The sequence below is a fragment of the Aquarana catesbeiana genome, linkage group LG10 (genome assembly GCF_042186555.1).
Source record: "Aquarana catesbeiana isolate 2022-GZ linkage group LG10, ASM4218655v1, whole genome shotgun sequence".
Lineage (NCBI taxonomy): Eukaryota > Metazoa > Chordata > Amphibia > Anura > Ranidae > Aquarana > Aquarana catesbeiana.
In genome coordinates this window covers 146,456,697-146,471,992 of record NC_133333.1, presented here as the reverse complement: position 1 = coordinate 146,471,992, position 15,296 = coordinate 146,456,697, and the positions used below count along the sequence as shown (strand labels likewise).

General features: G+C 43.4%; 1 long non-coding RNA gene across 1 annotated transcript in view; it reads right to left on the bottom strand.

The window, feature by feature from the left end:
- The window catches only part of LOC141110074 (uncharacterized), a 122,886-nt gene extending 109,181 nt beyond the window's left edge, over positions 1-13,705 (bottom strand). Inside the window, exon 1 of the long non-coding RNA XR_012236235.1 lies at positions 13,455-13,705. This is a non-coding gene — a long non-coding RNA (uncharacterized lncRNA). The remainder of the gene's footprint in view (positions 1-13,454) is intronic.
- Positions 13,706-15,296: the final 1,591 nt, after the last annotated feature.

Below are 15,296 nucleotides of genomic sequence, written 5' to 3'. Positions count from 1 at the left end.
GCACTGAAATATACTGCATTAAACGTGAAGTAACACACAGAAATATACTGCTTTAAAGTGCAGTAATGTACTTAAATATACTGCATTAAACGTGCAGTAATGCACTAAAATATACTGCGTTAAACGTACAGTAATGCACAGAAACATACTGGGGCGTGGCCTGGACTCGGACAGACATAGCTGCAGGCACATCAGGGTCTAGCTTCTATTTTGCAGGAGGAGAACACACGCAGAACATGGGAAAACCGAGAGGAAACTCATCAGGATCCCGATCACGCTCACCCCCGGAACCAGGAACTCAGCTAAGCCACAACATCACTCAGTTATTACGGACCCAGCACCCAAAAAATGCGGCCTCCTCTCAGGCTTCTGGATACATGCCTCAATCCTCCAGCGTGAGCCCGACAAGATCATTCCGCTTCCGGCACGCTCATACAGCATCACCTGCCTCCCAGCCACTCAGCCTATCAGCTATGCATACCATAGCGGATGACATTACAAATACCCTGGCTGCTGCAATTTTAGACCTATTCCTAGACTTCCAAGCAGTAACCACCTGACTGGATGAAGTGGAGGAAATGGCGATACGCCATGATACTGACATCCAGCAGTTACATCAGGTATCTGATGCACACACCAATTATCTCCATGAGCTACAATGCCACATTGAAGATTTGGACAACAGAGGCTGCAGAAGTAATCTAACGATATGCAGTCTCCCAGAAATGGTGGAAACAAACCAACTGCAAGAAGCTGTTCTAACTATTTTCAATGACCTGCTGCACAGACCACATGAAACATAGATCGACATGGAAAGGTTCCATCGTGCACTTCGCCCCAGGGTCAGAGACACAGACCCTCCCAGATATGTGATCTGCTGCCTAGTGAACTTTTGCCTAAAAGAACAGATCCTACGCAGAGCCAGAAATCGCAATCGCATTATCTACAATGGTGCAGATATTAAGCTCTACCACGATCACACATAACTCTACAGCATCAAAAGGATCTTCGCCCCCTATTGAAACTCCTACACACCTGTGGAATACCATACCGCTGGAAGTTCCCGTTCTGTCTATCAGCTACCCACAGGGGACAAACCTCCAAACACCAGAAGATATACGTACCTTCTGCACAAGCCTTGACATACCACTGGTAGATATACCCGACTGGTATGGAGATGCCACCTCCACAGCAACCCAGACCTAAAGAAGACATCAGACAAGACGGTCCCAAAGTGGTACGCATTGTAGATTACAACCACCACCAGCCTCACCTCCACCAGCAGACCAATAAGCATTTAGAGGAGGAAGTCCAACCACCTCACCTGCTCATCACAAGGCCTGGCGCAACTAAATACACTGTGAGTTCTGTTTGAATCCAAAAACTTTCCCGAAGCACTCCTAGCTATACATGCAAGAAATTACACACCTATCAGAGCTATACTATTGTTAACAACGATCAGTTCCGGGCATATTCACCTATTTGAGGATAAGAGAGAAAGAAAACAAAATGAAAGCTCTCTCTTAACGAATTTAACTTGAAAAAGGCTGATATATCCCCAATCTGCTTTATCATTATCTTTGTTTGTATTATTATATCTATGTTCAAAATGCAAAAATGGGACGTGGACAAACAGGTGGGCCATCCATACTACAAACACCATAAGCTTACAAAAAGGCAAAGCATTCTACCCTATCAGGGTATGCCTGAATCACATACTGGATAACCGTCCTCCTCGTCTCCACCCAAATAATATGAATCGCTATCTTTGTATCGTCTTACAGCCTAACTTTGGGAAAAGTATCTCTCTGACTTTCAATTGATGACTTCACAGTATTCTTTATACCCATATATCCTGTTAATATTGTTTTGGGTTACCACAACTTACTGTCCTCTTTTGCCCTCCCTTGTAGTAGTCTTGGGACCTAGGAGTGCTCCCAGTTGGGACTGTTACATTTAAGGCTGTGATGTTTTATACTCCTGGACCCCATACCCAGTCACCAAAGCATGTTATCCCACCCTATTCATCTTGTAAAATTACCTAAATTTACACCCCTCCTTCATTAACAACTGACCTTAGATGTGCCCCAGCCTCATACATACCTAAATCCGTTCTCAACCACTTCCCCGCTCAGCCAATTCAGTCAATTCTTACTGAAGACACTGAACTTCTCCAGACTACAATTAGGTTTTTGGGTAGCTGGTCTACCCTCGCCTCCAGATTGTAATTAAAATCCCACTATCCCTATATACCGTCCTTTCTCTCCTGGGGGTTGGTTTCTTTTTTTTCTTATTTTTTGCTTTTTCCTCTCTTCCCCCTCTCCTGTCCACCCTTTCTGTCCCACACACCTACCCAGCCAGAAGATCCCTCCAGCACCTCTCCCCTAAAGACACGCTCGCATAAGCCTGCTAAACTTTGACTTACTAGTTTACTGTGGGCTAACCTCATACAACAGGACTTCCTTTCCTCCCAGCATACATTGCATCAAACCACTTTCAAGATAGTCTCCCTTAATGCCAAGGGTCTCAACATACCTGAAAAACGTTCAAAACTTTTGACTTATATGCACAGCATTAAAACTGACATTGTTTATTTACAAGGGACACACTTTCGCTCTAACTGCTTACCTAAACTATATGACCACTACTACCCACAGTCTGCCACCCTACTAACGCATATCTGAATGGATAGATTACTGGACAGCCGACCACCTTTGTTCCTTGGTAGCCCACCACAACCCGAATTCTGGAGACCCAATTTGACACACACGCAACAGGCAGCTTTCAGTGTTCAAAGCAGGTCTGAAATCTTTATTCAGATTTGATAGCTTTATATGCAAGTAACAACACAAAAGAAGAGGGATAAGCTTACTCCTAAGTTTCTAAGGGTTAACCAGGCTTCTACAGAGAGATTTTTTTCATCATGAGTAGGGATGAGCCGAACACCCCCCTGTTCGGTTCGCACCAGAACATGCGAACAGGCAAAAAATTTGTTCGAACACGCGAACACCGTTAAAGTCTATGGGACTCGAACATGAATAATCAAACGTGCTAATTTTAAAGGCTTGTATGCAAGTTATTGTCACAAAAAGTGTTTGGGCACCTGGATCCAGCCCCAGGGGACATGTATCAATGTAAAAAAAAGTTTTGAAAACGGACGTTTTTTCGGGAGCAGTGATTTTAATAATGCTCAAAGTGAAACAATAAAAATGTAATATTCCTTTAAATTTCGTACCTGGGGGGTGTCTATAGTATGCCTGTAAAGGGGCATATGTTTCCCGTGTTTAGAACAGTCTGACAGCAAAATGACATTTCAAAGGAAAAAAAGTAATTTAAAACTACTCACTGCTATTAATGAATTGTCTGTCTGGCAATACACATACAAGTTAATTGATAAAAATGGCATGGGATTTCCCCATAGGGGAACCCCGAGCCAAAATTTTTTTTAAATGGCGTGGGGGTCCCCCTAAATTCCATACCAGGCCCTTTAGGTCTGGTATGGATATTAAGGGGAACCCCGCGCCAAAATGTAAAAAAAAAATGGCCTGGGGGTCCCCCTCAAAATCCATACCAGACCCTTATACAAGCACGCAACCTGGCAGGCCGCAGGAAAAGAGGGGGGATGAGAGATTGCCCCCCCCTTCTGAACCATACCAGACCACATGCCCTCAACATTGGGAGGGTGCTTTGAGGTAGCCCCCCAAAGCACCTTGTCCCCATGTTGATTAAGACAAGGACCTCATCCGCACAACCCTTGGCCGGTGGTTGTGGGGGTCTGCGGGCGGGGGACTTATCGGAATCTGGAAGCCCCCTTTAACAAGGGGACCCCCAGTTCCCACCCCCCCATGTGAAATGGTAATGGGGTACAAAAGTACCCCTACCATTTCACAAAAAAAGTGTCAAAAATGTTAAAAATGACAAGAGACAGTTTTTGACAATTCCTTTATTTAAAGTCTTCTTCTTTCCATCTTCTTCGGGTCTTCTTTCTTCTATCTTCCTTTGATTTCTTCCTCCATCTTCTTCTTCCTCTGGTTCTTCCTCTGATCCTCTGCTTCTTGCTCTGGTGTTCTCATCCGGCGTCTTCCTCCGCAGCGTCTTCTTCCCCGCTTCATTCTCGGGCCGCTCCGCATCCATGACCCACTGTATGACGCTTCTCGTCTTCTGACATTTCTTAAATAACGGAATAAACTTCCCTATGGGTTTCCCCATGACGTCAGAGGGGGCAGGGTCAACCGGTTACGTGATGGGTGACCCCGCCCCCCTCTGACATCACGGGGAAAGCCATTGGGAAGTCCCCGTCAAGTCCCTGTGCGTCAGAGGGGGCGGGGTTACCGGGTGGCCCCGCCCTCCATTATTTAAGAAGTGTCAGAAGACGAGAAGCATCACACAGCGGGAGCCTCCCATGGATATGGAGCGGCCTGAGAACGAAGCAGGGAAGAAGACGCCGCGGAGGAAGATGCTGGACGAGAACACCAGAGCAAGAAGCAGAGGATCGGAGGAAGAACCAGAGGAAGAAGAAGATGGAGGAAGAAACCGAAGGAAGATAGAAGAAAGAAGACCCAAAGAAGACGAAAAGAAGAAGACTTTAAACAAAGGAATTGTCAAAAACTGTCTCTTGTCATTTTTGACACTTTTTTTGTGAAATGGTATTACCATTTCACACGGGGGGGCGGGATCTGGGGGTCCCCTTGTTAAAGGGGGCTTCCAGATTCCGATAAGCCCCCCGCCCGCAGACCCCCACAACCACCGGCCAAGGATTGTGGGGATAAGGCCCTTGTCCTCATCAACATGGGGACAAGGTACTTTGGGGGGCTACCTCAAAGCACCCTCCCAATGTTGAGGGCATGTGGCCTGGTACGGTTCAGGAGGGGGGAGGGAGGCCGCTCTCTCATCCCCCCCTCTTTTCCTTCGGCCTGTCAGGTTGCGTGCTCGGATAAGGGCCTGGTATGGAATTTAGGGGGACCCCCACACCATTTTTTTTTTTATTTTGGTTCGGGGTTCCCCTGTGGGGAAATCCCATGCCATTCTTATCAATGAACTTTTATGTGTATTGTCGGACCGACAATTCATTAATAGCCGCGAGTAGTTTTAAATGACTTTTTTCCTTTGAAATGTCATTTTGCTGTCAGACTGTTCTAAACACGGGAAACATGCGCCCCTTTACAGGCATACTATAGACACCCCCCAGGTACGAAATTTAAAGGGATATTACACTTTTATTGTTTCACTTTAAGCATTATTAAAATCACTGCTCCCGAAAAAAACGGCTGTTTTTAAAACTTTTTTTTGCATTGATCCATGTCCCCTGGGGCAGGACCCAGGTCCCCAAACACTTTTTATGACAATACCATGCATATAAGCCTTTAAAATTAGCACTTTTGATTTCTCCCATAGACTTTTAAATGGTGTTCCGTGGCTTTCGAATTTGCCGCGAACACCCCAAATTGTTTGCTGTTCGGCGAACTTGCAAACAGCCAATGTTCGAGTCGAACATGAGTTCGACTCGAACTCGAAGCTCATCCCTAATCATGAGTTTAGGCAACTGAAAGGAATTTACAAAGATAACTTATCTGCAAGGACATAGGATAAAAAGTTGAAGAAATATCTGTGCTATGATAAACAAAAATAACGTACAGCAGCTGAGCACTATAACCCAGATAGTAGGCACATAAGCAAAAATATAGCAAAAAGTGCAGTGCTATAAAATGATAAATATGTGTATACCACAAAATATTAAAATGTAAAAGTGCAAACAATATCCAAGGTGTAAACCATAAATATAAAAATCAATAAAACACTCAGTAAAGTGCACAACAACAATTGATTAAAAAATAACCAATATGTCAATAGTGCAAAAATGTGCATGAATGTGTATACCACAAAATATTAAAGTGCAAAAGTGCAAACAATATTCATGGTGTGAACCATAAGCATGAAAATCAATAAAACAGTAAAGTAGACAACAGCAATTGATTAAACAAATAACCAATATATCAATAGTGCAAAAAATACAAAATGACCGTATTGAAATTAGTAAGTGACTTAAATTCATAAACAATAGTCCTGGTGCGCTGATACGCTGTGAAGTGATTCATAAATATATAGTGGGGCATGAAAAAGACTTGACCACTTGAGACCATCACCACAGATATACAGGAGGCTTACCAGAAAGCCAATGACCGCCCTTATTCAGGGCGGTCATACAAGGCTTGTTGGATCTGAGATCCTGTGGAGATGTATCCTGATAACTGGAGCCTGGAGAGATGTCCCAATGTACCTGGCCTTCACCACTGGATGGTTCCCACAGGCGCTAAGCGATGGTCCAGTCCAGTCCCACAGGCAGAAGTGCAAGTAAACGGATATAAAAAGAAAAAAAGAAGAAAGACTCCAATAGCGCAATATTACTAACAAAAGGCTTTATTGGGGGGTAATGCAAAGCTGCATATACTGAGATGTGAGAGCGCGATTTCAACATTTTGCCTTTACTTTTATTTTGATTGCTCGAGTGACTCAGTTGTGGGTCATCTCGTTATATGCAGTATTGCATTACCCTCCAATAAAGCCTTTTTTAGCAATATTGCGCTATTGGAGTTTTTCTTCTTTTTTTCTTTTTATATCCGTTTACTTGCACCTTTGCCTGTGGAACTGGACTGGACCATCGCTTAGCGCCTGTGGGAACCATCCAGTGGTGAAGGCCAGGTACATTGGGACATCTCTCCAGGCTCCAGTTATGAGGATACATCTCCACAGGATCTGAATTTATGAATTTAAGTCACTTACTAATTTCAATACGGACATTTTGCATTTTTTGCACTATTGATATATTGGTTATTTGTTTAATCAATTGCTGTTGTGCACTTTACTGACTGTTTTATTGATTTTCATGCTTATGGTGCACACCATGAATATTGTTTTCACTTTTGCACCTTAATATTTTATGGTGTACACACATATACACATTTATGCACATTTTTGCACTAAGGACATAGGATGCCTTTCTGAGGATCCGGCCACAATGACAATGAGTGGGGGTTTTTTTTATTACCGTATTTATCAGCATATAACACGCGCCGGCTTATAACACGCACCCCAAGTTTAGGAGGGAATTTTAAGGAAAAAACTTTTAGGAGGGAAGTTTAAGGGGAAAAAATTTACATTTAAATGCCCATCAATGCAGCCTTATCAGTGTCCATCTGCAGCCTTGTCAGTGTCATTGAAGCCTTCTCAGTGCAGCCTTGTCAGTGCAGCCTTGCAGCCATGTCAGTGCAGCCTTGTTAGTGCAGCCTTTCCCAGTGTCCATTGCAGCCTTGCCCCAGTGCAGCCTTGCAGCCATGTCAGTGCAGCCTTGTTAGTGCAGCCTTCCCCAGTGTCCATTGCAGCCTTGCCCCAGTGCAGCCTTGTCAGTGCAGCCTTGCCCTAGTGCAGCCTTGCCCCAGTGCAGCCTTGCAGCCTTCTCCAGATTTAAATATGGTGCTGTGGAGGGACTCGGTGTAGCAGAGCGAGCACAGCCGAGGTCGCAGGGACTGGGCGGAGCCGAGATACACATAGCCGAGTGTACTCGGCTCTTCTCGGCTCCACTCACAGTCACGCCCAGTACCGCCCTATGATGGAAATAACACAGGTCCAATGATGGGACTGGGCGTGACCGTGAGCGGAGCCGCGAAGAGCCAAGTACACTCGGCTATGTGTATCACACAATCAGCGGAGATCGATGGGGGATCGGCGTATAACACGCACCCACAATTTTCCCCTGATTTTAAGGGGAAAAAGTGCGTGTTATACGCCGATAAATACGGTAAATCTTAGCTCAAACAAAAAGCCTAATACATTTTAACAAGAAAGAAGTGTAAGATAAGGCACGTACATTCCTTTAAAAACAAGGACTATAAAATGGAGGGGAAATTACAAAATGGAGTTGCAGTTGATCATATGCTCTTATAACAACCACCTCTTAAGTCATAAAAAATGACTTCTTTTCTACAGAGTTTTTACTGTAATAAAGACTGAGGTAAGCTTTACTTTCAGCACCTGGGTCAGGGGTTCTAGTGGCTCTAGTAATTAAACACATGATAAGCTTAAAACATGCATACAGAAATAATAAGAAAAGTAAAACCATAACAATTGTCACAGCGATATCTTTTAACTAGGAAAATATTCCCCCGAGTCCAAAACCTCCTAGACCTTTTAGAGAATCCCAAGTCTGTGCAATGTTACGGGCTTCTTCTTGCAACTTATTAACTTCTTTCCGATGTTGTGCAATTCCATACTGGTATTGTATATCCAAGTACTACACTCATAGTCCTCCGTGTGTTCACAGAGACAAGTCAGTGCTGCACTCATGCTTTCGATGGCCAGATCATGTAATTCTACCTTTTTTCTGAGTGCCCTTTGCTCAATAATTAATAGATCAATATTGTCTGAGTTCTTTTCCATAATATCATCAATAATCCTAAAGTAATTATTTACCTTTCTCATCATATCTATTGCCCACCCTGTGTATGAAGGGAACCAGGCCCAGGCCTGGTCTCCCTTAGTAAACAATTCTCTCTTCATTTTATGCCTAAGAGGGTATTTTGAATACATACTGGCCTCAAGTAGGTGGTCTTCCTTATTGTTACCCATAATCGGGACTAAAGAGGCCAAATAACACCACCCTTGGACATGGAGATGGACCCAAGGATAACATACCTTCCTACAACACACATAGATACTTTGTCCTAGTGCAAATGGTTTCTTAGCAATAAGCCCATGAGTGTACTTGTCCTGTGTTGCGATTATGAATTGGTATAGTATATCACTTATATTATCAGGGAGAGAAGAGAAGTTTTGCAAGATATTTTTTAAATCAGGATCAGATATGTGGAACAGTGAACAGGCGGAGTTTCCCTTAGATTCACACACGGAGATGTTAAATATTGACCTACTGTATGAAGAGGGGTTAGTCTGTGTATCATTTCCTAAATTGAAACACCAGTCAGGGAAAATACTTCTACCAGTTATTGGAAAAGTAACGGTGTGTCAGGGCTGGGCTTAGCCCTTCCTTCTCTGAGCTGGCCACTCAGCTGTCAGCTAATTGCCAGCTCCCATCACTCTCCACAGTTACTCAGCTGTTGATGATATCCTGTTCGTCAGTCCTGCCTACTTAAGCCGTCCAGTCTAGAGGAGCTCTGCCTTTGCCTTGGTCAACATCACAAGAAATTTTCTCCTGCATTCCTGTTTAAAGAAGGTGTAATCAAGAAAGGCCCAAAGTGGCCAAACGCTGCGCTAAAATAAAAAGTAACAACTGAATGAAAATGGATCAATTAAAAGCGAGACAATAGAAGCAGCTTGCACCAAGAGTCTGCAATACAAAAACCAAAATCATGTAGTATATAAATAGTGCAGCGCTAAATAGATTAATTAAGGTGAAAACAAGACTGAAAAAAGAAAACTAATGCAAGCATATGTGAAGGTTAAATCATTAAGTGAAGTGAAACGTATTCAGAAAAACAGCACTAATATGCATACAAATAACAATGATATAAAATGCACAAATGAATAAGTATAAAATAAATTTTAAATATAATAATCCCAAGTAAAAAATACTTATACGTAGTATAATTAGTGAAAAAAAATAAAATACATTTTAAATATGGTAATCACAAGTGAGAAATAATTATACGTAGTAAAATTAGTGAATATAAAGTCCCAATAGCATTGCAGGAAAACTTCAATAAGGCGAGCGCTACAATGAGCACTGTGATGAAAGAAAAGTCCCTTAATCCAATGGAGACCGGAACACCCAAAGTGAAATAGATTGTCTCCTTACCAGCTATACAGACCAACTGTATGAAGGAAGCCTCGAGGAAAGCAGCTGCTTTGATCTACTGACATGATCATCTATGTGTGCTTTTACCCAGTCGTCTTTCTGTAAGTGCATTACTTTACTAAGTTCATTAAATATCTGTTCATACTGCACCATGGAAGTCCTCTTTGTTTTATATTTTGAGTGACATCACCATCCCTAGTGGAGCAGCCTTGGTCCCTCTTATCCTCTCAGGAGTTCCTGTTATCACAACCTGAATTGTTCCTATGGTTTTGGGAGACCCATTTCCCGTGGCTTGGTGAGACCAACTTTTTGGTCTGTATAGCTGGTAAGGAGCCAATCTATTTCACTTTGGGTGTTCCGGTCTCCACTGGAATAAGGGACTTTTCTTTCATCACAGTGCTCATTGTAGAGCTCGCCTTATTGAAGTTTTCCTGCAATGCTATTGGGACTTTATATTCACTAATTTTACTACGTATAATTATTTCTCACTTGGGATTATCATATTTAAAATTTATTTATTTATTTATTTTCCACTAATTATACTACGTATAAGTATTTTTTCACTTGGGATTATTATATTTAAAATTTATTTTATACTTATTCATTTGTGCATTTTATATCATTGTTATTTGTATGCATATTAGTGCTGTTTTTCTGAATACGTTTCACTTCACTTAATGATTTAACCTTCACATATGCTTTCATTAGTTTTCTTTTTTCAGTCTTGTTTTCACCTTTATTAATCTATTTAGCGCTGCACTATTAATATACTATATATTCCTGTTTAAAGACTGGCTTTGCTGACATCCCTTCTGGCTCCAGATCCTGCTTGCTGTTCCACTACATTGATCCATGACTTCTGGCTTGGCTGACTATCCATTCCGGTTACTGAACTTTGGCTATGTTTTGACTACGTTTGTTCTTTTTACTTTTATTATTAAACAAATGTGATTTAACTGTACTTCTGTCTCGGTCTGATTTCATGGTTTCTGACACGGTGTTGTTTTCATATAGGTTGGATATGTTGGTTAAAGCAACGAGAGGAGTTTCATTTTAAAAAAGGGTGATATTTAAAGGTACAGCCATAAGGGGAATATGGGCTGTACTAGGATGCAGTTTACTACTTATCCAACATTTCTCATAACCTGATTTTTGTGCATATGCATATTTGAACTTCATCAGTAACATTTTATCATGGAATGTGGTTTACCCTTCCCCTATCTCATTTTCTCCCAATGATTCTCTTTTTGACCTGTTACGTGTGTCATGTATAGGTTGTGCTCCACATATGCCTTTTATGGCACCCAAGTCCTCAGGGTGATATAGACAGTAAGTTATGATCCATGTGGGTAGGAACACAATCAGGGTGATCAAGAATAGGAGGCACAAGGCCTTCCCAGAAGTCTGTCATGAAAAAAGCAAGGTCATCTTTTTTAGAGTCTTGACCACCTGCTTCATTCACTATTTGAGGATTTTCACTGCTTACTTCACCTCCTTTGTCTTTAATCTTCCTCTTAGGTGTTTGGTTCACCTTCTTCACACGACTGGCATAAATCTAGGCCTGTTGTCCCTCTGCCAGAATAGCTGTGTGGGTCACTGCGATCACTGTGGTTGGCGGTCTGAAGGGATACTCCTGCTTCTTGGTGCGGTTTAATTGCTGGACCACCACGGAGTCACCCACCAGGAAAGGGTGTGTAGGTTCCAGTGAAGAAGGAGGAGAGGTGCGAGCAACATTTCTTTCAATTTCATCCAAAGTTTCAATAAGTTTTCTTACGTATTCTTCCTGAATGAGATCAAGGTCCCCTCTTTCTAACATAAGTGGCTGTCTGGCCCATGGGGTGGGGAATGGCCTACCCAAAAGGAGAGTATCCTGTTTTCTTAGAGGGTGTCATTCTTTCCTCAGCTAGAACTGCTGGTAGGACCTTCTTCCAATTGGTATACATACCTCCAGTGGCCTTCCTGATCTTATCCTTAATAGTTCTGTTCATCCTTTCTACTATACCTGAACTTTGAGGGTAATAAGGTATGTGAAACTTCCAATCAATTTTGAGTGTTTTTACTAGATTTTGGCAGACTTTGGCCACACATGCAGTGCCATTGTCTGAGTTGATCTGAAGTGGGCATCCCCATCTGGGAATGATTTCCTGTGTAAGAATTCTCACTACTGTTTGTGCATCTTCCTTTGTTGTGGCAAACATTTCTATCCATCATGAGAACATGTTCACTATTACAAGTAGGTATTCTTGGTCTCTTACCTAAATTAGGCATGTGTGTGAAATCAATTGCCTTGTGAGGGTGCCTGGGATTATTCCGGATGCATGTGATCAGGGCTGGACTTACCATTGGGCTTGACTGGGTTCAAGCCCATGGACCCCGTCCAATAGGGGGCCCCGTGGGCCCCAGCCGAGTGTACTCAGCTATACTAGGCTAGTTCCGCTCACAGTCACATGCCTAGTCCCGCCCTATGATGGACATAACATAGGGACTGGGCGTGACTGTGAGCGGAGCTAGCCCAGTACCCTCGGCTATGTATGTATATCGGCGGCACTAGGCTCCGCTCACAGTCATGCACAGTCCCGCCATTGGACCTGTGTTATGTCCATCATAGGGTGGGACTGCGAGAGGAGCCGAGAAAATCCGACAGAAGCCGAGATACAAAGGACCGGGTCTGTGTATCTCGGCAGCGCCATATTTACACTGACAAGTCATTGCAGTTTAACTGCAGCCTGGGCAAGGCTGCAAATGACATGGACAAGGCTGCAGATGGACACTGATAAGGCTGCAGATGGAGGCTGCAAGGCTGCAAATGACACTGACAAGGCTGCAATGTCACTGGGCAAGGCTGCAAATGACATTGACAAGGCTGCAAATGACACTGGCAAAATTGGTAAGGTTAGCCCGGATCAACCAGTTGGCATATTAATTATTGATTTAACAAAAGTGGCTTACATCAGGCAATCAACCGTATATAGGATGCGGGATACCACTTGGGGGTGTCCTAAAGCATACAAGGAAAAACAAAGAGAAATAATCTCTCAAGAGGACAGAAAACCCTGAGGCACTGTCTGGATAAGGCCAAAATGTATTAAGTACATAGAAAAAACACCACACAAAAATGTACAACAATCCATGAAAAAGGGCTATCGTGAGTGACAGATACAAGCCCTAGCAGTAAAAGATGACAACGTTGTTGTTTAAAAACAAAGGGGAGCCATGGCTGAGCATACCACAAATGCACTCCATTCACCATTCATACACTGATAGTAGTAAGCAAATATACTGAAATAGCATGTTCAGTGGATCAGAGGCTTGGTATAATGGGTGTGCGGGTAAGTGTGGATGGATAGTAGTGGAAGTCCTTATGCCAATAGACCTGATGAAATATAGCAGGAGCTGGCAGAGGTATATTCCAGTGGGACACAGCAGAGGTAACCGACAAAAACTAGCAGATCATCTGGTTAAACATATGAGTGAGCTGACATGACAGCATCAAGCACAGCAGATTTGAGCTCGCAGCATCTAGCAGATCATGCAAATAGAGACAGGTAGATTGCTATGAATGACAACAGCAAGCAGGAAAAGGGGAGGCTGGCTTATACACTATACGGGAAACATAGGTCATACAGAGGGGGAAAGGATCTCTCACCACCCAGTCAGTGACCGACATCCATGTATTGCCATACCATTCCCCCACAGGCGGCTTGGAATATGAGTCCGTTAGAGGCCGTGTTGCTACTTGAATAGCTGTGTCCAGTAGGCGCTGCGCTCGCTGTGCCGAGTAAGATAGCAGGAACCGCCGGTCCTCAGCTGATTGGTCCCAGCTGATCGTTCATCCACAACAGCAGCACAGGGCTCCGGAGTAATGTGCTGACATCACGTGCTGATGCGTTTCACCAGCCAATCAGAGCTGGTTTCATCAGAGCAAGGAGGAGTCCATGGATCAGACTTAAATAGCCAAAGAATTAATTAAGGTGAAAATACGCTTTTCTACCACTGGGTGTCATCCTAGGTCACCTCACAAACCAACATACAGCAGGGAAATTGAAAATACAAAACCCCAGATGGCTAAATAGGACCAATCACATCTTTATATGATTAAAGCTGATATAGGAGAACCATAACTCTAAATTTAGATAAATAAACCAATAAACGGGGAAATATGTAGAAAAATATCTAGAAAAATATAGAAAGAAATATAGAGAGAAACACACAGTGCTCATGGACAAATTCAATAAAGACAATGTAATATAGCAAATTAATTAAGCAGGCAGTTATTTTTCCAAGAAGGACTGGAGGCTACACTCAGTATTTAACCCTTTTGGGATCATAGAGTCCATATAGTACGTCCACATTTTTTCTTTCTGCAGTAGAATGGTGTCATAGTCGCCACGTCTGGTAGGTAGATTTAGTCTGTAGGTCCCTTTTGACAGTCATACCCTTGGGATCGCGGTTATGGAATTTCGCAAAATGTAAAGAGATAGGACGCTCATCGTCCTTCTTTTTAATGCCAGCAATATGCTCGCCAATCCTAATGCGTAAAGCACGTTTTGTTTTGCCAATGTAGTTTTTATTACATGGGCACATCAGCATATAAATCACACGTGTTGTTGAGCAATTTATGAATTGTTTGATTTTAAAGTTTTTTCCCCCGCGTGGATTGGCGAACTGATTAGTCTGGTGAACGTATTTACAGATTTTGCAATGTCCACAAGCGTGCATACCCAAAGGGGGCCTAGAGTTGGTAAGCCAGTTGTCACTTGTTGTCCGTGTGTACTCAGAATGGACCAGTAGGTCACTAAGGTTGCGTGACCTTCTCGCTGTCATAAGTGGTCTGGGGCTGACAAGGTTGGCAATCAGTGGAGCGGATTTTAGAATATGCATGTGTTTGTCAAGGATACGTTGTACTTCGTTCCACTGGGAGCCATACCTAGTGATGATTCTTGGGAAGTCCTATGTGTTGTTTCCCTGGCATGGTGGTTTAGATGTAACAAGGAGTTCATCACGTTCTCTGAGGGCGGCTTTTGTTTGTGCCTTCCTGAGGGAACGATGAGAGTAACCCCTCTGTCTGAACCTCTTGTACATACCCTGTTTCCCTGAAAATAAGACCTAGCGTGACTGTCGGTGATGGCTGCAATATAAGCCCTACCCCCCAAATAAGCCCTAGTTAACCACTTAAGGACCGCCTAACGCCGATTTACGTCGGCAAGGCGGCACGGGCAGGCAAAATCACGTACATGTACGTGATTTGCCTCTCGCGGGTGGGGGGTCCGATCGGACCCCCCCCCGGTGCCCGAAGCGGTCCCGTTCTGTTCCCCGGCGATCCGAGATGAGGGGGAGGCCATCCGTTCGTGGCCCCCCCCTCGCGATCGCCGCCGGCCAATGGGAACACTCCTTTGCTGCTGTATGCTAAACAGCAGCAAAGGAAATGATGTCATCTCCCCTCGGCTCGGTATTTTCCGTTCCAGCGCCGAGGGGAGAAGACATCAAT